We start from the raw sequence: 25133 nt of genomic DNA, 5'->3' as shown, positions 1-25133 counted from the left end.
CTTTTGCCGACGGTCGCCAAATAGTCCCAGGAGAACCGAGCCAGGAAGAACTCGATGGAGGCCGCTATTTCGCTGTAAAAGCACAATGCGGCTGCCTTCGCTGTGCGGCCACTGGTGGTCACCATCCATCTTCCCAGGTGAGGGAAGCCGAGGTGGTGTAGCGCACTCAGGAGAACGGGGTCCTTTGCGTCCCGGAAGAGGAGAAAACGCTGTACATGTAGCTTGAGCACGATGTTTACCAGGCCAAGACCTCCGCCCTCCTGGTGTAGGAAGAGGTTCTCCCGCCGTGTCCGTTCCATGGATGACTTCCAGACAAAGACGGCCCAGCTTCTGTGTATCCTCTTGGCCGTCACTCCAGGGCAGCATACGGCCTGCACCCTGTAGAGAACGGCTGGGTATATGACAGCGTTGCATACGTGGGCACGGTTGAAAAAGGAGAGATGTCTGCACTGCCAGGGTGAGAGCTTGGAAGTCCCCAAGTGGAACTTACGAAGTCGAAACCTCGGCAAGGGCAGTGACAATCACCATGAAGGAAGGAACTGCAAAGGATGAGCTACCACACCAGGGAAAAGTGGCCGGGTACCCCGTTCTAATATCTGTCCCAGGCCGACCTCCGACGTGCCTCCGCTGCAGCAAGCTGGGGCATATGCGCAAACAATGCCGGGCGCCTTGGTGCCGCCATTGCCGAGGTTATGGTCACCTGGAGTCTGAATGTGTGCCCACCTACGCCGCCAAAACCAGGCGACATGCGGACACGCTTCAAAACAGCGACCTTCTGGACGACGGTGAGGTGGGTGAAAGCGAACCTGCCGCCAACTCGATGGAGGCGGTAACACCGGCCGAGGGGGGTAACGACGAGGAGCCAGGACCCGAGGGAAAGGACAAGGTGACGGACGTTGCGTCCACCTCCAAGAACGCAACTTCGCTGCCGCAGGTTCCAGCAAAGGTAGACAACCCTAAAGCGTCGAGCACCGTGGAACAAGGGAAACGCGCAAGGGGCTCTAACGACTCCAACAACGAAAGCGCGTCGGAGAGGCAAGCATCGCCGAGCGACATGCCAGCGGACGCAGCCGCTCCGGTGCGGTCTTCTCAGACGAGCGAGGAGGAAGTCGCCAAGGGCACCACCAAGGTCACGCGCCACAAATCGCGTACTAGAAAGAACGAGCAGGCGGCCATCCCAGCTCTGCGCCCCCGGGAAGTGAATGTGTCATCCCTGGACTACCCGCCGCTGCACGGGAAGGATTAGCCCCCTTCTCGGTCGGTGAGAAGAATTTTCCCTTCCCCTTGGGCGGCCTCGCCGTCGTTCCCCTCTTCACGGTCTTTTCTTCCTTTTTTTCTCCCTTCCGCTTCTCTTATCATCGCTTATCTCTTGGTCCCCTAGACGTCTCTATAACTAAATAAGCCAACCTAATGAACAACATTAAAATAGCCACTTTCAACTGTGTAGGCGTAACAGCACGAAAGAGGAAGCGGTTTTTAATGGATCTTCTGAACGAAGAGCACGCAGACATAATCTTTTTATAAGAGACGAAAATCTGCTCGGCAGAGAAGGCAAAGAGTTTCGTCCAATTCTTCGGGCACATCTTTCGGTGTGTACGCTAACCTCGGACCTGAACCGCGCCGGAGGCACCGCGCCGGAGGCACCGCCGTCCTAATCAGGAAAAGTACCGGCATCCGGATTGCTCATCCTGAACTCTGCGCCGATGGACGTTTCGCGCTGGTTGACGTCTTGATCGGGAATGAACTAACGCGGCTAATATCCGTGTATGCTCCTAGCAACCCATCAGAGCGAAAGGATTTTTTCATTGGACTCCGTACACAGCTCGAGACCCCCGCGACGCTCGTCGTCGGGGGAGACTTCAACTGTGTGCTGAATGGCCGCGACCGAGTGCGCGGATCAACGGTCCCCAGAATCGATGTGGGCGCCAATACGCTTCGCGACGCTGTGCGCGACTTCGATCTTGTGGACGTGACTCAGGTGCTCGACAGTTTCTCTCCGCGCTTTACCAGATGGCAGGGTGCATCCCAGGCCAGGCTGGACAGAGTATATGTATCAAGTGAGCTATCCGACGGGGTTCAATCCTATGACGCGAAAATCGTGCCCTTCTCGGACCACGGCTTCGTCGCCACAGTTCTACGAGCAGGCGCGCCGGTGGCCGAGCGAGCGCGACGCAACACAACATGGAAGATGAACGCCAGCGTCCTGGAGAGCGAGGAGTTCGTCGGGAAAACGAGGTGTGCTCTGGAGAGGCTGGTCGAGAGCGGCGTAGATGCGGTCACCTGGGAGAGTTTTAAGGCAAATCTCCGGGAGTCGGCCTGCGCGTTTGGCCGTCGCAGGGCTGCTGAGGCACGTGAGACTCGAATCCACCTGGCCAAGACCCTGCGGATGCTTCTAGAGGAGGAGGAGCAAAACCCTGGAACGTTTGCGGACGACATAAGGAACTGCAAAGAACAGCTGCTCGGTATACTCGAAGAGCGCTACAGGGGAGCTCAAGTCAGGAGCAGAGTGCAGGCTCTTGAGGGGGAAAAACAGCCTTGCAAGATCTTCCGCACACATGAGAGACAGAGGGTGAGAGTTAAGGGAAGTGCGTGGCGAGAGGGGCGTAGCAACATCGCAGCAAGAAATTGCGGGCGCGTTTGAGGAGGCTTTCGGGAGGTTGTTTCAAGAGGAAAACCTGGACGAGACCGCCTTCGAGTCAATTTTACATGAGTCGCCGACCGTGCCCGAAGAAGCAAGTGACCTTATGAACTGTCCAATTCGACTGTCAGAAGTCAAGCAAGCTATAAAAAGACTGTCACGCAACAAGGCGCCCGGCCCGGACGGCATTGGAGCAGAGTTTTATAAAATCTTCTCGGATGCGCTCTGCCCAATCCTGGTTCAGGTGTTCGAGGACATTAAGAAACGCAAGCTGCTCCCCCCGTCCATGAGGGAAAGTTTTACTGTACTGATACCGAAGAAGTCAAAGAGAAGTCCTGTAGCTGAGGTCACTGACTTCCGCCCGATCAGCCTACTTTGCTGTGACTACAAGATTCTAGCCAAGATACTGGCAAGACGACTCGACACTGGGCTTAGATCCGTCATAGGGCCCCATCAGAGCTACGGGATCCGTGGCCGATCGATAGCGCGGAACCTGCACGCCATGCGCTCCGTCTGCGAGGCGACCGCTGTGGGTCACGAGCCTCTCGCTGTGATTCAGCTGGACCTGCGTCAAGCGTTTGACAGGGTGTCTCATAAATTTCTCCATGCAGCACTCAAACACTTCGGTGTGGGGGAGGAGCTGCGGGGGTCAGGGACGGCGCCAAACGGAGGCGAGGGGTGGCGGGCGCCTCCCCTAAAATTTGTCCTGCCACCCCAAAAATATGCGAGCCTTTACAACCCCCCCCCCCCCCCTCACCCTAAATTTCGCGCGCAGACCCGCATACGCTACATGGCTTGTCATTTTCCTAATTTTCTTGTACCTTGGAAAAAGAATTGGCTTGAAGGATAGCCAGTGTCTAAAGAGGCCTCACACCGGACGTTTTCAACTTTTTCGTGCCGTCCACTTTATTTTCTTTCCGTACCCCGTGAAGAACGATGCATGAATATCGGTATGGCTTGCCGAAGCTAAAGAGCGTCGTCTACCACTCAATTCCTCTGTCGCCAACCATAAAAGACTTCCTGGAAGTAGCTTCACCCAAATGATTACTCGGAAAGACTTGGAACCCCATCTTCACAGCGCCGTCGCTTCGTACTTGCCAGACAAAGGAACTCAAGGGCACTGTTCATGTTCTGACCGAGGAAATCTCCCAAAGTCCTGAGACGCTCGGGCCGGCTGGCCAGTTACCAAGGGGCGGCTTTGACGTGTCTAGGTCATCCTGCTTATTTCAAGTCTCTATGGAGTCCTTGAAGGAACTTTGGTGACGGCGACTGTGTGTGCTTTGAAAAGGGTATAGGTCGGAGCCTGGCGGTTCGAGAACTGTCACGCTCCCATCATTAGTGACCCTGGGGCACGGAGTCCCTTCGAGGGACTATCCCAGGAGGTTGGAGGAAAGCTGAAAGTGTTTGTGTATTTGGGGGTGAGTAAAACAGTGAAAGTGCTGTATTTTGACAGCGGGCTATCGAAACTGGAAGAAAGCTCTTAAAAAGGAAGGCGGACTACGACGCCACTCCAACAGTGCGGCACGCAAGATGTCCCAAACATCATCGGCTTTCTTCAAGCAGATGAAGAAAAGCGGCGCGGCTAAATCAGTCGCCATGTAACTCTGCCAGGCGTATTCAGCAAAGAAGGGAAAATCGTCACTACATCTACATGATCGCTGCCGTGCTCCGGTTTTCCGCGGTGCAGGGGACTGCCTAAAGAGCACATGATGAGCCACGACAAGCGTGAGCGTGCTTATTTAGTATTGCGGAATGTAAACATGCCTGAATATTTTGCACGTGAAATGCTACATTAACCCGAGTCATAGATAGGTTGTAAAATAATGAAATAAACTGAGCTGATTTCTATTAAAAACTCTCGAACCGCCAAGTAATCGTTCCTGAATATTTGTTCTTTTAGTCGGATCGAAAGCCTATGCCTCCCCGAAAATGCCGTGCGCCTCCCCACTGCCCCCTAACTATGAAAAGCCTGGTGCCGTCCCTGGCGGGGGTGGATAGCCCTTTGCTACCGCGACATCAGCACACGCCTACTCATCAACGGAGACAGGGGATCGCGCCCATCCGCATAGGGAGGTCGGTCCGTCAGGGATGCCCCCTTTCGCCAATTCTCTTCGCGCTGCAGCTTGAGCCACTATGTCGCGCGATCAATGAAGACCAAACTATCACGGGACTACAACTAGGAAACGAGAATGTCCGCGTTTTAGCCTTTGCGGATGACGTATCCTTCGTTTGCTCTTCCAAGAGACAGGTGGAGACCATCTTGCGGCATGTGGAGAATTTCACCGTCGCAGCAGGCGCGGAGATAAACAGGGAAAAGTCGGTGGGAGCGTGGCTTGGGGGATGGGCAACAACGCCAAAGCTCTTCGCAGGGATTGGCTGGACCACGTCAGTCGGAAACTATCTCGGTGTTCCTATTGACCCACAGGGACCTTCCTCCACAGTAAGGCTACTCGGGCATCTCTTTATAGGCGGATCTCTTTCCTTGGTAATAATTCAGCCGATAAACTGTAAGTTGGGAAGTTTGCTACCGATTTTCCTTTAGCAAAAGCACTCCCGGGTCGAAGTCGGGATGCACCCTGCATTGGCGACATTCTCACCTTGTAAATAAATCGTACGCGTGCATATTCAACTCGAAGTAGACACGTCGTGCTTGACGTTTGCGCGAGCGATGTCTTCAGCCACGAGAAGGGAGCGACGGCTCGGCGACGTCTTCGTGCAAATCGGCTTGGTGGTCGGGCGTGTCGTACGGGATGAAGAACAATTCTTTTGATCAGTCCCAAATTTCTCTTTTAAAGGCAGACAGAATTCTCCGGCACCGCGAATGACAGTTCTGAAATAGAGGTCCCACGCCCGTCGTCCGCTGCCATCGCGTCCCTGCGAGTCCCACGATACGCGAAACGACGCACGCACAGAATGCTTCCGGTTGTCTGTGAAACTTTTTTTCCAATCAACGTATTTGAAGCTTTTTAGAAGCAACAAAAATGGTTTTCATATTTTTTTTCTTTTTTTTAACATTGAGTGTGTGCCTTCAGTGACCCACGACTTTGATTAAATTTGGTGGTCGCATCGATACCTTAGAAAACGGCCCGTGACCGCGGAAAAGAGAGTGAGCGAGACTCGAACCGGCCAGTTCTTGATCGGCGGTTTTCGGGCGGAAAGAAACCGAATTTCGAGCCCCAAATTCTGTTCTGAGTAGTTGAGCTCTCATATGTCACGTACAACTAAAAACCTCGGCGAGCATAAATACCCTGTCAGTGTCTCTTTAAAGGGAAAGCTGAAAACATTGGGATGTGGGGACCGTCGCCGGCTAACCTCCCTCTTTTTTTTCAGGGAAGGGGGAGTTCGAGCTGGGAAACGTTTTAAGGAGTCGTTCTCGGTATTCTGTTGAGCAGTGCCACCCACGTGTAACATTTCTGGTGTCCGTTTACACACACTTCGTGCTTATTTGTGACCTTCGTTTCCTTGGGCGTTATACTGGCTTGGGCTCACTCGACTTGACCCCTGTATGTTGTTATAGTATTTTATTTTATTTTTCTGGATCTGGAGCTCTAACTCTAACGTGACGGAGGCCGTTGCCTGTGATGTATTTTCTTGGTGTCGCTAACGAGTGCCGCGACTGTGTCCCCCTTAGTACTACTTTTTTTTTTTTTGTATGTGCGTTTTGTTGGAATGTAGTTTTTTCATGCTTGAGTGTTTTTACTTGAACTATTATATATATGACTTTTTTCTTTCGCTTTCTCCAATGTTCCTCCTCTTCTCTGGTTTCTCTAAAAACGCTTTGCAACTGTATTTTCTACACACTTGAAGAAGGGAAGTCTCTTCCCGAAACGTCGTGTAATAAAGCCTCTACTGCTGTTCAAACATCTTTCTACGTTTACGACTTTCTTGGTAAAGATTTTGTTCATTAATACAGTTAATGCGTAAATGGTAGTAAAATACCTATTCACGGCAAGTTGTGTAAATGGGACTAGTAAAATACGTATTTGAGGTTTCAGCTTGACAAGTTGAGCCCTTTATTTTTGAGTGTGTCAAAATGTTTACAAGCTACAATTAATGGCTTGTCAAATATCAACGACTGAACGTATCAAACTGAAACCTACCTCGAATACATATTTTACTAGTCCCATTTAGACATTGAAAATTCAAGTCTCTACTTCAAGTACAAAAAAGATTTAAAAAATGAAAACTGACCCATTTAGGGCATTTCTGTATTTTACTTTTATATTTTATATTTGGAATTTAGACCTAAAATTCGACCAGTAAAAGACGTATTCGCGGGAAGTTTCTACTTGATATATCAAGTCCCCGATTTTGGCGGACGATTTTAGAAAAAAAAAATATTTCGAAACATCCTGTATATGTTGGAGCTGGTATCCCAATATCACTGCTAGTGGTCAGCATGTTTTCTGAAGCTAGAATTAAAGGTGTTATTTCACCTGTTAGGCCATGTGCCATAAGCCTTACAGAATTATATTCACACCCTATAAAAAAAAAACATTTTGCCACTGTTCCAAGTTTGGGTGTTCGTGACCTTACGAAGATCATGCACACAACACAATTATTCACAGGCATGAAAAGTTGTGTGCCGTTAAGTTTTTGTGACCTGCCTCGTTGGTATATTCTCAAAACATCCCTGCCGCCGGTATTACCGACGTTTGACCTTCCTTCCCCTGTATGTATGTGCGGTAGAGAGGTGGCAGAATTTTCGCGAATGGACTGAGTTTTGTTTATGGGTTTCGGAATTCACCAATTTTTATTCCTATTTTGTGTTAATGGCTACTAACGCTTCTTTCTTTTTTGGTGATGTTGACGATACTTTTAGTTCGCAGTCAAAATGCAGTTATTATGATTCAGGTTCTTTTAAACACCTCAATCAACTGCGCGATAAAAGACAACTTTCTTTGTTTCATTTGAATGCGCGAAGTTTAAGAAATAAACACGAACGTTTTGACATGTTACTAGATCAGTAAAACCATAATTTTGATATTTTAGCTTTTACTGAAACTTGGTTTTCAAACGACTACGATGTCGTTCACTTCGCGGGATATGGGTGCACGTCAATATCCCGAGACAATATGAAGGGAGGGGGTGCTGATTGATTGATTGATTAGGGTTTTATGGCGCAAAAGCATCTTAGGCTATGATGCGCCAGATACAGACTATTGCATAGAACGTTTCAGAGGAGAAAGAGCTTTAGTAGCTGTGGTGGATTAAAACTATGTATATGACTTGTAAATAGTGATGGAGATGAAGTTGAATATAAAATTATAGCCGGTGTAAAAGACCGATAGCTCTCAAAAAGTTAAAAACACAACTGTGTGGTACAAGTGGGTCGTTGCCAAGTAGAATACTAAGGTGTAAAGGCGTATGCTCGTTATATAATTGAGAAAAATGTTTTCGACGTTCTTGGTCATACGCTGGGCATTCAAGTAAAATGTGTAAAACTGTTAGAGGACTAAAACAGTTCTCACACTCTGGGGCCTCTTCCCTGCGCAGGAGGTGGCCATGAGTAAGGTGTGTATGACCTATCCTCAGTCGACAGAAGACAACCTCATAGAAACGTTCGCGGTGTCGAGCACTCTCCCGCTCACTGATCAATGGTTTTACAGAATGGAGCTTGTTATTAACTTCTTCATCCCATTCTTGCTGCCACTTCCTTCTAATACAATGCTTTAAAAGTGTGCTATAGTCTTTGTATGGAATGTCATGCAGGTCCACTTCTTCCTCACCAGCAGAACTTGCAGCAAGGTCTGCTTCCTCATTTCCGGGTATACCAACATGGCTAGGAACCCAACATAAAATTATTTTAATATTCCTTTTTGAAGCATCAATAATTTTATTCTGTAACTCCATGATTATTGGGTTTTTCGAAGTCTTTAATGATGAGTGAGTGCAGAGAACTCAGTGAATCAGTGTACACGACTGACTGCTTGCTCTTTGTTTTTACAATATGATCAACTGCAAGACGGAGACCGCATAACTCTGCTGTTAAAATAGTGGCTGTACACGCAATCCGTTTTACACAGCGAACAGAGGGGCCGACCATAGCACATCCAACAAACGATTCTGTCTTAGTACCATCCGTGTAGTATGAGTTGTGTCCAGAATATCTACTCTGAAGCTCAAAAAATTCCTGTTTTATGTATTCTGGTGGAGTTTCTTTCTTTTTAATTTTTGTTAGTGAAAGGTCACAGGAAATGAGGCAGTGGTCCCACGGAGCTATAGTTTGTCGAACAGGAGTGACGGGCATTGTACTACTCAGTCCAATTGAATCTGCTTTGGATGCATTTCTCATACTAAAAGGTGGTATTACAGTGGGCTTGTTGTCAAAAGTACGTTTATACCTCATTTCTTCAACAGCTTCTCGAGAAGGGTGCAAGGGAACCGAACGAATTCTAAGCGAATACATAAACCCTAAAGCAAACCTTCGCTTCTCCAGAGACCATTCATTTGACTCTGCATAAAGGCTGGGGATAGGCGACGTGCGAAATGCACCTGTAGACAGCCGCAGTCCCTGGTGATGAATAGGGTCAAGCATTTGTAGGGCTGAAGGCCTTGCCGATCCATACACACTACTACCATAATCAAGGTGCGAGCGAATCACCGATCTGTAAATTCGGAGGCGGCAGAGGCGATCAGAGCCCCAGGAGGTGTGAGAAAGCACCTTAAGGATCCTTAGTGCTTTTTGGCATTTTACTTTGAGATACCTGATATGCGAAAGAAAAGTCAATTTACTGTCAAAAATAAGCCCTAGGAATTTATGTTCAGGTTTTGTTGGAATTGAAGCGGATCGCATGGTCAACGAGGGCTTCATTGAAGTTCCCCGTAGGCGAGAAAAACAAACAGACACTGTTTTTTCAGGTGAAAAGCTGAAGCCGTTCTGGTCTGCCCACTTGAGCAAATTGTTAATTGCTAGTTGGACCCTACGTTCGCACAAAGCAAGATTGCAGGATGAGACGGATATCTGAAGGTCGTCAACATAGAGTGAATACTGTACAGATGGTGGAATGGCTCGAGCTATTGAGTTCATTTTAACTATAAAAAGGGTCACACTCAAAACGCCTCCCTGAGGAACGCCATTTTCCTGGCAGAACTCTCTAGAGTAAGTAGTGCCCAATTTAACACGGAAGGTACGCATCCCCAGATAGCTCTTGACGAATGCTAGCATTCTACCACGAATGCCAAAAGTATACAGGTCTTGCAGGATGCCATGACGCCATGCCGTGTCGTACGCCTTTTCCAAGTCGAAGAAAACAGACAGGCAGTACTGCTGATTTACAAAAGCCTCACGAATAGTAGTCTCCAGACAAACTAAATGATCCATTGTAGACCGTGACGAACGAAACCCACACTGGTATTTGTCAAGGATATTTTCTTTTTCCAAAAAATACATGAGTCGTTTGTTAAGCACTCTCTCCAGAGTCTTACTAAGACAGCTTGTTAGCGCTATTGGGCGATAACTGGTCGCGCATGATGCATCTTTTCCAGGCTTTAGCAAAGGGATAACAGTGGCCACTCTCCATGAGGATGGAAATGTGCTCTCGTGCCAAATGCGATTAAACAAATACAGGACTATGTCAAGTGTAGAGGGGTGGAGATGTGTAAGCATGTAATAATGAATTCCATCTGGTCCGGCAGCCGTAGGTTTGACTTCATGCAGCACCCGCTCTAGCTCACTCAGCGTAAGGTGCGAGTTGTAAGCTTCTCGAGCACCACCAGATGTTCGAACAGACTGCCGCTCTGCCCGAGTCTTGTGTTTCAGAAAAGCAGCTGAAGAGTGCTCGGAACTAGAAACACGTTGAAAGTGTTCCCCAAGGAGATCTGCCTGCTGTTCAAGGCTCTCGGGGCAAAGTCCATTTGCAGAAAGAAGCGGTACTGAAAAAGCACGGTAGTTCCCATTGACTTTATGAATTTTGTCCCACACTTCTTTGCTAGTGGCAGTGCTGTTAATTGAGGATGCATATCCTTGGAAACTTTTACGTTTAGAATGGCGGTGTATGTACCTCGCACGAGCCTTCATTTGTTTAAATTTGATTAAGTTAGTTTGCGTTGGGTAACGTCTGAAAATCCCCCAGGCTCTGTTTTGCTTTCTTTTCGATTTTTCAGTCGGCATTCCACCATGGTTTAGGGCGACGGGGTAGGTGAGACGAAGTCATGGGGATAGCTATCATTGCAGCATGAAGAATGTGACTACTAAGCAGACTGGTGATTTGATTGACAGACAGATTGTCAAATGATGTACAAGCGAGCTGAGTGGCCTCACTAAAAGCACCCCAGTTTGCCTCTTCGACCTTCCAACGGGGTGTTCGTGTGGATAGTGTAGCGGGTGGATTGATGCGGTTTAAAATTATGGGAAAATGGTCGCTTCCATATGGATTAGGATCAACAGCCCATGAAAAAAGGGGGAATAATGTTGGGTCACTTAGTGACAGATCAATGGATGTGAACGAACGAGTTGGAGCGCTGAAATATGTAGGCTCTAGTTTGTTTAACAGGCATAAAGCAGTAGAAGAAAGAAAACACTCAATCATCGAGCCACGTGTGTCACGTCGTCCACTGCCCCACATAGGGTTATGAGCATTGAAATCTCCTAGGATTAGAGCTGGTTGGGGGAGTTCGTCATAAAGAGATTCTAGCTCTCTGCGAGATAAGGTGTAGCTTGGAGGAATATACACAGAACAAACAGTTATCAGTCGATCAGATAAGATGCGAACTGCCACAGCCTCTAATGTGGTATTAAGTGGTACCTCGACACAAGGGGTAGACCTTGCAACAATTATAGCTACACCGCCAGAGGTGTGGGATGAATGGAGACGGTCCCTACGAAAAACCTGGAAGCGCGTTAGGATGTTAGTATGATTATTGTTCAAATGAGTCTCCTGAAGGCAAAACGCTAGTGGGTGATGAAGATCTAGTAGAGAGTAAACGTCGTCATAGTTGCGGGGTAAGCCTCTGCAGTTCCACTGGAGAACTGTTTCTGCCATCTCACAAACAGGAAAAAAAAAAATATATATATATATATATCTTAAGAGTATATGTTTCACTAGACCTTAAAATCTATTTTGACGCGGGGAGCATTTTTCTTTTTAGCTGTATCTTTCGGCCTGCCGGTGGTACCACAGGAGGCCGAAAGTAGGGACTCTGAACTTGAGTGGAGTCTGTCCTCGTCGGACTTCGACCCACTCTCGTCCATTGGTTCACCGGGGGTTGCCGTAGGCTGATCCTTTCGGGCCTGCGACCCCGACGGCTCACCGAGTTTCCGGGCGCCTTCAGAGGTGCGAGGGGGAATTCCCCGACCTCGAGGCAGCTGGGTTTTAGCGGGCGCAGGAAGTCTACACCTCTGCGCTTGGGTGGATCCTGGCGGACCAGGATCCTCCCTTTGGTTAGTGAGGGAAGTGGCTTGTACCACTCCAGGTAAGGTTGAAAGGGACTTGGGGAGGACACACAGGTCGTCCGTCGACGTCTGTGTTCCTGCTGACACCGTTGACCGCGCAGGTCCCCTGCGCGCGGCCTCGGCGAACGAACCTCGAGATAAAAATGAGTGTCGCTTTCTTGCTTCTGTGTAGGAAATATTGTCTTTGACTTTTAGGGAAAGAATTTCTTTCTCTCTTTTCCACACAGGACAGCTGCGAGAGTATGCCGGGTGAGGTCCCTGACAGTTGACACAAATAGTAGTGTTGTTACCACAGTTCTCGGTGGGGTGGTCAGTACTTGCACACTTGGCACAGGTAGCCTTTCCCCTGCAAGAGGCTGTTCCGTGTCCAAAGCGTTGGCAACGGAAGCAACGCCTTGGATTTGGGATGTAGGGCCGAACCCTACAGTTTAGATACCCGGCCTTGACTGTTTGAGGAAGCGTAGTCGAGTCGAAGGTTAATACTAAATGTTTTGTGGGTCGTTCTTCACCATCACGCCGGAGGATATACGTCGCACAGAAACGACACCCTGACCTGAAAGTCCCTCAACGATCTCGTCGGTGGGAATTTCGAGAAGGTCGTCTTCGGAGATGACGCCCTGCGTGCTGTTGAGTGAACGGTGTGGGGTCACAGATACTTTGTATTTTCTTACTTCGTTGAGAGCCAGAAGTGCCGTACTCTGCTTCGCAGTAGTGACTTCTACAAGGAGGTCGCCAGAGGGAAGTTTTTTCGCTTTGAAGTCTTTTCCAATCACGTTCTCTAGAGTCTTTGCAACTAAAAAAGGTGAAAGCTTTGAGAGTGGTTGGTTGTCGTTCTCCGAGTGCATTACCAGAAACTTTGGAAAGGTAATAACTGGCATTGTAGGGCTTGCTTTTTTTTTATGTTTCTTCGGTCCGACCCCTTTTCAAGGGCCGATCTAGAAAAGATTTTGCTTTGGAACCCATACGAATGGGAAAAAAATTCAGCACCCATGGTGTGCCACCCACCACCGAGTCCAACAAAGGGAATGGTCAATAGCCCATAACAAATAGGGATTTGCTGGTACCGTTGAGCCATTAGCACTTGCCCGGGTGCTATACCCAAGCGTGGTTAGAATTTAGATAATTCGTTACCACACAAGGTTGGCCCTTGCCGCCAAAGGAGATGAAAAGGGCGTAAGGAAGGTGGGGCGAAGAAAAGGGAGAGATTTATAAGTAAAAGAAGAGAGGGGATAGTAGGAGAAAAGGCGACTGACTGGATCATCCTGGCCGGGCCTTACCAGGACACCCGTCTACAGGAAGCAGGGGCCAAAGTGGTGTGTTGCCTCGCCCGGGGGGCCCCGAAGGGTCCAAACCTACCCCGGGCTCGGCTCAACCACCAGGATGCCCTTTTCCCTGGACACGGGCTCGCCACGCACAGCCAGACGTGGGTGGGTCTTACCCACTTTTTACTCAGGGTCCGTAATGTGACCAATGTGGCTGGGGTCCGTGGTGTCGCTACTCACCAAGCACCTAGCACCTAAGGCGCAAGCGCCCCCTGCGGGGCTCGGGGTCCGTGGAGACGCCACTCTCCAAACACCTGCTTTCACAGGTGCCCCCTGCGGGGGGGAGGGGGTGCGGCGCTGTACGTAAAGGAACACCTAGATATACATGTCATATCAGAATTCTCTTTAATTAACCCCATTATGAGTCTCTCATGGTAAAGTGTGCAGGTTTTATAGTTGTCATTGTGTATAGACCTCATTCGGGTACAGTAGCCACGTTTTTAGAATTCCTGGAAAATATCCTGGAATGGTGCGCGCAAATCGGTGAACATGCTATTATTTGTGGTGACTTTAATATAGATGTATTATCAACAGATCCAGCCAAACAAAGGCTTCTTGATGTTTCTCATTCTTTTGGTCATGAAAATGTAATTCATGTCCCAACCAGGGTGATGGAAATGTCTCAAACCTTGCCTGACCTCTGCTTTACGAACTATCAGATGAATGAGCTAGAGGCAAGTGTTCTGCTATCGGACCTTAGTGACCATTTACCTATTTTTTTACCACCTTGTTCAACACAACGTAAAGAACCCACAAGTCATGCACCTATTATGTATAGGGTCATTAATGATGAAAATATTATGTTGTTTCAAAGTGTAGTCGAGGAGGAAAACTGGAGCTTCGTTGTTCGGTTGGATGATCCCATTGCAGCATACGACCTTTTTTCTCTAAGAATTAAGATACTATATGATCAAGCGTTTCCAATGGTGCCATTTAAAAGGAACAGGAAGTCTAGAAAGCCTTGGATTGATGCCGCACTTCTTGGGAGAATAAAAGAATGAGATAAGCTCTTCGCCCTTTTTATAAAAAGAAAACATCCGGATTATCTAGCTGAATTTAAAAAAAGCAGAAATGAACCAGGTGCTGATATTAAAGAAGCACGAAATGTGAATCATGAAAATAAGTTCGCAGATATTTATAATAACCCCAGAAAAGCGTGGAAAAATGTAAACGACCTATTTCTAAAAACAAAAGAAAAGATATTTCTGAACTTATAATTGAAGGCATGTCCTGTACAGGGGCTAAGCTTGCTGATAAATTTAAAGCCCACTTTTTGATGTCCAATGCTTCTCCTGGCAATGTCACTAGTAGTTGTGATTACGAATCTTACATCTCACCGGGTATTGAGAGTTCAATATTTTTGTTTCCTACAACTGAAACCGAAGTATACAGCCTAATACACAAACTTGAGAATAAGAGTGCTTGTGGTGAAGATGGTATAAAATCCCAGCCTATAAAATCAGTTGCTCACTTAATTAGTGGGCCAATCTCACATATATGTAATCTGATTCTGAGTACCGGCATATTTCCTGATAAATTAAAGATAGCAAGAGTTTCAGTGATTCACAAAGGAGGTGATAAAAAGGACTTAAATAATTACCAGACCAATCTCCGCTCTTCTCATTTTTTCCAAACTCATAGAAGGAGCTATTAATGCACGACTAGTAATACAATTTTTTAAACAAAATATTGTTATAGCTGAGCAATAGTACGGCTTTCAGAAGCAAAAATCGTCCGAATTGGCACTGCTAAACATCAAAAATAAAATAATTGACAATTTCGAGCAGAAGTTATATACAGTAGGAGTGTTTCTTGACTTCAAAAAAGCTTTTGATTCAATCAAGCATAATATTCTTTTCGAAATATTGTCCAAATATGGAATTAGGGGAAGCACTCGACGTCTTCAACAACTTTCAAGTTTGAGGTAGGGGAAGACCAGGACGACTACGCAACCCTCGTCAGAAAGTTTGAAGCATACTTCGCCGAGGTGAGCAATGAAGTGCATGAACGCTACGTATTTCGCTCAAGAGCGCAAGCCGTAGGAGAACCCGTCGAAAAGTTTATTCGAGACCTGAAAAAGCTAGCCGCCCAGTGCAATTTTGGAGAACTGCATGACTCAATGATCAGAGACCAGATCGTGTTCGGCACGAATGATTCGAAGCTTCGCGAGAAGGGTCTATCGTTGCTAAAGGCAGAAGAAATGTGCAAAGTAGCAGAAACTCTGGCGAGACGAAACCAAGTTTGGAACAAGGCGGCCAACCGTATTGGTCCTATCTCAACAAGCCGCACCGCAACACAGCAAGGCGGACCAAAAAGACAAAAAGCAATTACGCTGCGGAAATTGGAATCGGCGACACGAAGTGTCCCGCCTACGGGAAAAAATGCAACTCATGCCGGAAGCTTAATCACTTTGCGATTTGCTGTCCTAGCTCGACAGTAGTTGGTGAAGTAAGCAGACATGACGTCAACGATGACGTCGGCGATGACTTTGACGTTCTGGAGATAGGCGGCGAAAACGGAAAACACGATTGGATCATCAGAGCTCAAGTTTCTGCTCGAGAAGTCTTTTTTAAAGTTGACACCGGATCTCAAGTCAGCATGCTACCGTTTTCAGTGTACAAAAAGCTGCGAGCGCCAGAAGCGTTGAAGCCCAGTAGCTCTGTCCTGCGAGCGTACACAGGAGGAGTTATAAGAAACTGTGGGATTGTTCTTGAGGTGACCAAACTTACAAAAACTGGATACTATTTCATCATGCTTGACTTTGAGTCTCAATTCAAGGATATTCTGAAGATTCCCAGCCTGGCCAACCAGTTGTCTGCACCCCAGCCTTCTTTAGATGTGACAGACATCACAAAAAGCAAAGCTTATAATAAGCTGCCATTGTCGAAGAGCGACATCTCTGTGACGTGGAGCACAGATGGTATTCCCCTTTACGAGTCCTCTGCTTTTGCCATATGGCCACTGCAGCTCCTCAGTGAACGAATTGCCTTAAAACGAAAAACCTTCTTCTGGCTGGTCTTGGGATCGGAACCAAAAAAACAGACATGAACTGTTACCTGGAGCCGTTCGTTCACGAAATGAACCGCCTCTCAAGCCAAGGTTTGTCCTGGGAAGATGACCTTGGAGTGCCGCATGTCACACGTGTCTTCCCAGGACCATGCTGTGTGGATACCGTTGAGAGGATAGTGTTTGTTTTAAGAAAGCAAGTCTTGGTGTTTTCAGGTTTTGCATATCTAGCTGTGACAAGTCAAGACGTATAAATTCCTATGTCAAAATTGGTGACACCTTTGGTAGAATCGTGGAAATTGTCTTGTTGTGTAGATCTAGCCATAACCATGCTGCCTGCCACTGTGATAAAGAGGTTTTCTTTTTTGTCAACAAGTTAAAGGTGAGGGCTTGTTCAAACTCTGGAGTCGACGAACTGAACATCCAACCATTTTTCGAGGTTTTGTCAGATGGAGAAATAATTAAGGTTCCAGCACATCGGGCGTCAAAGTGAGTGTTGTTGACAGTTGGTCAGAAAAGGGTGCTTTGCGAGATGGACCAGGCCTTTGTTGTAGAGGCGAGTTGAAGTGTGTTTTCACTGACAGTTTCTCGCTTGTGCAAGTAAGCAGCTCAATTTAAAACTCGAGAATCCATTAAAGTTCATTTCTTCATACTGTTTCGTTAGCAATGCCAGTGATTTCAATCTTCTGCACTGTGACCATTCTTTATCAGTGTGAATCAATCCTGTATGCCTGGTTTGCAACATGCTTTTTTCGTAACAGGCACATGTGTAAATAAAATACCTGGTTTGTATGAAGTGCATCCCATTGTATTTGTCATTGTTACATCATTTGGCCGTTTTATTTTCTACACAAATACATGAATTCTATTTTGGCCTGACAGCTGGAAGTCACATGACTATTTCTAACTCAAACAAAAAACAAACAACTGCTGGCTGACTTGTAGAATTCACTTGAAAATGTTAAACACTACATTTTGCTGACTTTTATAACTTTTACAGAAATACACATTAAAAAAAGTAAGCATAAGTAAACTAAGTAAACCGGTGAATTAAAAAACATAGTAACGCTGAAAAACTTTGACAACAAAATGAAAAAAATGAATGCTGGCTTTCATCTCACTTTAGCTGGAAGAAGTCAACTAAAAATTTTAATTGTGTCAAGACAGTTGTAGACTAAACTGACCTAATATGACGTCAGCAAAAATAAATTTCAACATGGAACGTACAGGAAATCTGAGTTCCTGTTGACTCCAGCTACAGAAAACAATTTTAACACTGAGTCGCCAGACAATTTCTAGACTGTTTACGCTGCTTAGAGGAGTTAAGCACAAATTTACATACGGAGTCAATTCGGGAGTATGAATTGACACTGACTGAAAGTCGGGAGAAAATAAAACTGCAAAACATTGTCGACAAATTTTCTGGACTCTACCCGACTTCAAGTAAAAAATCTTCAGTGCAGGGGCTCGACCGTAAGCATGAGGCAAAGAAAACAAAATCGTCACAAAGGTGTTAGAAATTATGCTGACTTTCTGTTACAAGAAGTCAAGATAAAACATTCAAGAAAGAAATGCTGTTAGCTTTCTACTACAGAAAGTAAAAAAAAAAATCACAGAATTGACAGAAAAGTTGATTTAATACTACAGGAAGTTAAAAAAAAAAACATTTGATAGAAAGTTTGTTGACATTATGTTTACCTTAGTCAAGAGAAAAAAATTCAACATGGAGTTGACAAAGTCTGTTGACTTTTTGCTACAGGAAGTCACGATAAAACATTCTACACAGAGTTTACAGAAAGTCTGTTGACATTATGTTTACCTTAGTCAAAAAAAAATTCAACATGGAGTTGACAGAAAGTCTGTTGACTTTTTGCTACAGGAAGTCAAGATAAAACATTCTGCACAAAGTTGACAGAAAGTCTGTTGACATTATGTTTACCTTAGTCAAAAAAAAATTCAACATGAAGTTGACAGAAAGTCTGTTGACTTTTTGCTACAGGAAGTCAAGATAAAACATTCTACACAAAGTTGACAGAAAGTCTGTTGACATTATGTTTACCGTAGTCAAAAATAATCAACATGGAATTGACAGAAAGTCTGTTGACTTTCTGCTATAAGAAGTCAAGAGAAAAAAATAAACAGAAAGTTGACAGAAAGTATGTTGACTTCCTATTTACACTGTGTGGGGATTCCTTTGGTCTCCCTTCCTCGACGGCTGTGATGACGGCCGCGGGTCGGAACACTCGGTCTCCTTCGCCGTGAGTTCTGACCTGTTCGTGAGGCGGAGGGCCGCCTGGCTTGGGGGGCTCTCCTCTCACTCTCTCCCGGGGGGACCTCTTTCCATCCCCCCACTCGGATGCGGATCACTGCTGACAGGCGAGGAGGTTTTGCCTCTTGTTTTCCCGCTTTCGGGAAAGGGACTCGTCCGGGTGACCGCGAAAGAGATAGGACGTGTGTCGGCGACTTCTCCGATGCTTCCCCGGTCTTGGTTCTCCGGAACCCCGCGTCTGGGCAGGTAAGGACCTTTTCTTACCATGCCGACGCGGGGGGCATTTTGGATGGAGACCAGGGTGTAAGATAGACAGGTGGTGAAACGAGAGCCAAATGAGCGACCCGATTGTGTCCCCCTCGGTTTTCTCTTTTTCTGTGGCGCCATCTATGTGGAGCACCGCGAACTTTCACTCCGGGTGGGCGAACGCTGGCGACCGGTTAAACTGACGGAGATGGCTCCTCGTGGATTTTCAATGGAGGACTTTCGTGCTCTAAGTTTATTTTGCGCACTCTCCCATAGAATTCCATGCAAATTCGATTCCAATTTTTTTTCTTCTCGCCGCAGCGCCATCTGTCGCAAATCCGGAGTACCCGCAAGCCACCCGCAAGCAGACGAGTACACAATCGGGTCACGGCGCTGCGGTAGGTTTCTATGGGCCGTTTCCCCACCTGTCTATCTTACACCCTGATGGAGACATAGTAGTTCATTTTAAGGGTGCTCTAATAAATGCTCTTGGACTCTGTCCTTACTCTGGTACGTGTGTCTTCTCTTCCGCTATATTCGAGAGAGTTAGACAAGGTAGACGATCATTGGCACCGACGGAGGTGATTAATCGAACCGACCCGCGGTAATGTAGCCCTAAACGTCGTCTACATTGCCGCGAAGATGTGGGGACCGCGAGCTACTAGGTTTGACGGCTCCTTTGAGATCGCCGCCGCTATTGAGACAACCCCTTGGTTACTCTATCGGTACCTGTGTTAGTTGGTAGCTAGCAACATCCCACATAAAATGGCGCCCAACGTGGGGCCACTGCTTCCTTTATCGTGGTCGTGGCTCCTGGCCTCCGTCCCTTTGTCGGCGGTAGAAGACAGACCCCCGCCATGTCGTTCGCGCTTTCGGAATGACTTCTTCCCGGCTCGACAGACGAACCCCCCGAGTGTTTGGGGGTGCCGTCAGGTCTGAGCCGCTTTTGCGCAAGGTCCATCATGCAGGCGCGCGGCAGTGGCCTGGAATGCCGCTGCCCCCCGCTCTGGTGGAGGGGGACGGATGAGCCAGGCGGAAGTGCTTTCCCCTTTTCGGGAAGCTTGCCCCCTCATCTCGCAGACGAGGCGTCTTTTCGTCGCCTTTGGTCTCCGCCGCCCGAAAGAAGGCTCGAGCGGCATGGCCTAGCTTTGCCTTGCTGCTCGCCTGACGGTGGGCCACGAAGAGATTTATGTGGCTCCTGTCAGTTGCCGACCCCGTTTGGAGACAGCAACTTTTCCCCCGTTGGACTTGCGTCGGTCCGCAGGCTCGTCGTTTCCGTTTTGAAATGGCTTGAAGCCTGGCCGACCAGGACCTGGCTCGCCCGCTCCGTGACACCTGATACTCGCGGAGCGGAGCGGCCAGGGATGGCGGGCCACTTTGTGACTCTGGAGACCACCAGTCCCATTGGAGGGGTTTGCCAGAAGCCACCATGTCGCCGACCGCCAAGCACGCAGGGTCATCGTCGTCAACATCTTCACCGCCGTCGCCGTCGGGCACTCGGGCCGGGGGTCAGCGTCGCCGGGATGGCCGTGGCAGGCCGGGAACGGTGCGATCGCCGCCGTCGTCTGTGTCCCCGGCTGGAGATCGACGTGGGCGCCGTCGCCGGGATCATCGTGGCGGCCCCGGGCAAAATCGGATCCTGGTGAGCGGACGGAGCTTGCCTGCCCCACGTTCAGCAACTTCGGTCGGGCTCTCTGTGGCCACCTGGACCTCCCAGAACGCACGGAGCCCCCTCGGTTCTACGTCTCGAGAAAGCCCTGGGGGGACCAGAGACGACCGGAGCCGGGGCATGCGCTCGACCGCGTCCCCTGGCCGTTCCGGGGCCGCACGGTCAGCGATATGGACACCCGAGTGCGCGGTGCCTGCCTCCCATCTCGGGCGGGGGACATCTTTTGCCGCGTCTGCGGCGGGCTGCTTCTTCACGGCGACTGGCATGACCGGTCGCTGTTCCACCGGAGCCGTGCCAACGGCGGGCCACCGGAGCCGGGCCAACGGCGGGGACGGCGACATCATCGGGCCACGGCGCGTGGACGACCCGGCGGAGCACCCGGACGCCATCCGCTGTTTCGGCGCCCGGCTGGCCCGGGACCAAGTGTTTGCTGCCGCCGCCCTGGCAGCGGCCGGGCTCCAAGGGGTGGCTGCTTCAGCTCCGGCAGCAGTGGTGCCGAGATCGCCAGCGCTGCCCACCGAGGACCAGGCCGGGCCCAGCGGACTCCAGGACCTGATCGACGTGGATGTTGACCTCGACCTGTTTTGACCTGGAGACCGCTGGGCAGAGACGACGACTTCGAGCCCCTTTGGGCTCGGGTAAGCCTGCTATTCCTTTTTTTTTATTTATGAGAGCCGGTGGGCCTCCCTCTTACATCGGGGAGGCGCACCAAGCGTTTTAAGGAGGGGGGGATGTGGGGACCGTTGGTCACCCTTCCCCGATGGCCGGTATAACGGCCGTGGTTTGGGATGCACGGCCTGGTTGCTGTGAGTTTTAACCTGTTCGTGAAGCGTAGGAGAGCCGCCTGGCTTGGGGGGCTCTCCTCCTCACTCTCTCCCGGGGGGACCTTTTTCCGTCCCCCTGCTCATCCGGGAACCTGGTTGTTTCGGGTGAGGACGACGCCCGCGGGGGGAGGAGGTCGACGCGCGTGCCCGACTTCGGGAACGTGGGGAACGTGCTCCCCGCCTCAACAACCGCACAGCCCGCCTGCAGTCCCTCCTCACCCGAACAGCAAGGCATGCTTCTTCGTGGTTACCTCGTGCTGTAGCACTGTGGCGACAGCTGCTGCCTGAACTCGCACGAACATTTCCCCCCGATTGCCACGACCTTGGACCTATCCTGAAGGCTGTGCAGCACGTGTGATGGGTTCTAACATTACCCCCCCCCCCTTTTTTTTTCACGTGCGTGTACGATAATGGGCCCCAGGTTGGGACTGCAAGCTTTCGTGGTATTGGCATCACTGCCTTTTGCGAGTGCCTCGCTTGCATCCTGGATCTGTACTGAAAATATTTCGGTACAGATCCAGGAATCCCCGCACTGCGCTCGCACCGCAAAGCGGCGTAAGCGCAGTGCGGGGGGGGGGGGGGAGGTTAACATGCATCCAGCTATACGCACTCCATAGTGCACTTCGACCAGAAATGGCTATACGCACTACGCGAAACTCTTATAAAACGAATGGATGCAACGAGCTTTCTAAGCGATGGCATGACATCAGTTTTCCACGCGCTCCCGTCGAAGGAGGTCGCACGGAAATGGGCTCCCGCAGAGCAGCGAGTTCGGCCGCCCCGGGCCAGGTTTCTTCCGTCATGGCTACCACGTCGAGCGAGTACAAGGTCATCCTGCCGTAACTGCCAAAAGGTCAGAACGCTCTCAACACTTATTCTGCACGGGGACCCTTCGGCGAGACTACCAAATCGAGGACTTCAGGGACGCACTCAAAGGTGTGTTGAACATGGAGGAGATCCCCGGCCTGGGCCCTGTCCAGTTCAGTCACGTTTGGATAGTGACCCTCTACAGCACTGAATCAAGGGACGTTCTGGCCACCAGGTCGGAACTGGTCGTCAAAGGAAAAAGATGCCTTGTCATTGACCCTAGCATGAGAGAACTCACCGTGAAGGTGCACTGGGTGCCCATCCCGACACCGGATGAAGTCGTCAAACAACTGCTTACGCCATTCGGCCAAGTCAAGCGCGTGGAGCGTGAGATGTGGAGACGAGAGGGCTTCGGGAACCTGGAAACTACCACTAGGAACGTGACCATGATCCTGGGAGACGGCGTCGGCCTGGACAAGCTGCCGCACCAGGGAAACATCGACGGTATGAAGGTGCTGTTCTCGGTGCCGGGGCAGCCGCCCTTCTGCCTGCGCTGCGAGAAGGTCGGCCACATGTGGTGAAAGTGTGTAGCTCCATGGAGCAGAGTGTGCCGTCGGTTCGGTCACAAGCCAGAACAGTGCATATTAGGAGAGCAAAATTAATCATAATGTAGCACCTGAGATTGTGGTGCGGAAAAATTAAAATTTCAAGTCGAAGTAAAAGACAACAGAGGACAACGTCAAAATGATTTGAGCCATTCTCTTTTGTCCTTTCCTTCTATTTGAAAGTTCAATTTTTTAGCACCCCAATCTCAGGTGTCACATTATAATTAATTATCACCAACTCGCTTGCACACCCACCGTATTTTTTTTTTTCATTAAGAAGTGGACACTCCTCTGAGAGGGTTGCTTGCGGAAGCTACAGGGCTGATGTCATGCTTACTCCTTGTACATTTAACCCTCTTGGGTGGAACAATCCAGTGCAAGAGGCGCCAAATTCAGAAGAGGGACTTCTGAATTTGGCTCCATTCCTTAAAATAACTACTCAGTGGCCACTTGAATTTATCAAATATTCGCCGCTGTTTTTGAAAATAGGTTATGCACCCCTGATTACCCCTGGGCAATGCATACCTTTTAAAAATCAGTGTATAGGTTAATGAAAGGGCATCATGAAAGATTGTGGTAAAATACTTGTACTTTACTTTCAAAGTACATTGTATTTACAGTACTTTACTTCAAGTATGTTGCACCCAGTGTATTTAATACTTTACTTGAAGTACATCACGTCTCCTTTACTTTGTGCTTTACTTGAAGTACCTTTTAGATGTACTTTACCCAACACTGGTGATAATAATTATACAGCGTAAAATAAGCGAGCTTTCACCTTTGCTTTTTAGCACCGTTGTCTTTATCATTCTTGTGCAAAACAAAGTTGTTGCATTGCCTAGCTCTCCTGCAATTTTCATCAGCATTCAATCAGGTGTAAACGATCTACTTAAGTAAGAAAAAAAAACAAGGAAAAAGCAAGCGCAAAACAGTGTACCTGAATCGCAGACGTAGACTACGGGGAGGCATCAAGGATCGTGCTGCCCCTGGTGAGATCCAGGGGGGAAGGGGAAGGCAAAGCCCCTACCCCCCCCCCCCCCCCTTTGGGTTATGATCCTTACCCAGACGCTGTTTACATGCCATGTAACGAGCTTCTAGTAGCGGCATGTAAACAAAATAACGGACACAGCGACGGACACATGGCGATATACATACGCTGTAAAATGTACCCCCTAAAATAAACCACCGATAATTGCCGGTGTAAAAAAATCGCGCCGCGGAAAAGCACCCTCTCCGCCCCCCCCGGGAAAATGGACAGTCTACGCCACTGATCTGAATGGTGTTGACTGGACCTCGCTGTTCCTCTGCGCGGCGAAGCTACGATGCTAGCCAACATCGAGCTCCAAAAAAATCGGATAAAATAATAGATGCTCGGTGATGTTACATGCAATTATCATAAGCCCTTCATGCCATTGTGGAAAGTGTCATATATTAAGAAAGGTTTAAAAGCCCTGTAAAAGCACACAACACTAATGTGCGGGTGCTCTTTTTAGGAGCATGAATAGTACAGAAAAGTGTTACGGCTATTCAAACGCTGGCTATAATACCTCCAAGTTGAAAAGAAAACAATACGATCCAAATCTTTACATTGGTTGTTTTTCATTTTATTTCCTCGTTGGATACAAAGCGGAACAGAGCAGTCGTGCGGTCGCTGCGTGTCGCTTTCACACGCCGCAAACGGCCACAGCGCTTTGCCAGTCGCCTCAAAGATGGCGTCGGAAGGAAGGTTGGCGCCACGTCCGATAGATGGCGGGCGAATCTGAATAAGGTCTATTGCACCTTCGGACAGCAAGTGGTGAAAGTGCATTTTTTATGATGGTTTTTCTTATTACCGAGGACAAGAACCAAGTCAGATTTTAAATTTTCATATGTATTTTTATGAGTCTTTAAACAATCACTGCAAGATACTAGTCAGACGTTAGATTTACCTAATGATAGGTAGTTTCAGTTTTCTGTCTTCTTGCCCCGATGAGGCGCCGGCGGATTACCGGGTGTCGCTACCGGAGCTACCCAATTTTTTTTAATGTTTTGCAGTGCATTTTTACGATTGTCTCTTTACCATGGTTGAGATGCTAGTCACTTAGTACTTTATGGTGTATATTTTGTTAGGGTATTTTTACCAATCATCCGATTTTAGGTTCACTCAGTATTTTAAAGTGTTTTTATTAGTCTTCTTAGAAATGGCTACAAGGTCTTAGTCAGATATTACAATTATCTGATGTATACTCCTTCAGTCTATTTCATTTAAAGTTATTAAGGGATTAATTTTGGTGTTTGGACAATAAAAAACTTGTTACTCATGTTTGTGCTTCCATGTTGGCCACGTCTTTACTACAAGACGAGTTTGAGAACG

Source organism: Ixodes scapularis, unplaced genomic scaffold (genome assembly GCF_016920785.2).
Source record: "Ixodes scapularis isolate PalLabHiFi unplaced genomic scaffold, ASM1692078v2 PGA_scaffold13__105_contigs__length_92229423, whole genome shotgun sequence".
NCBI classification, from domain to species: domain Eukaryota; kingdom Metazoa; phylum Arthropoda; class Arachnida; order Ixodida; family Ixodidae; genus Ixodes; species Ixodes scapularis.
The sequence above is the reverse complement of the archived record's forward strand: the minus strand, read 5'-3'. Positions refer to the sequence as shown.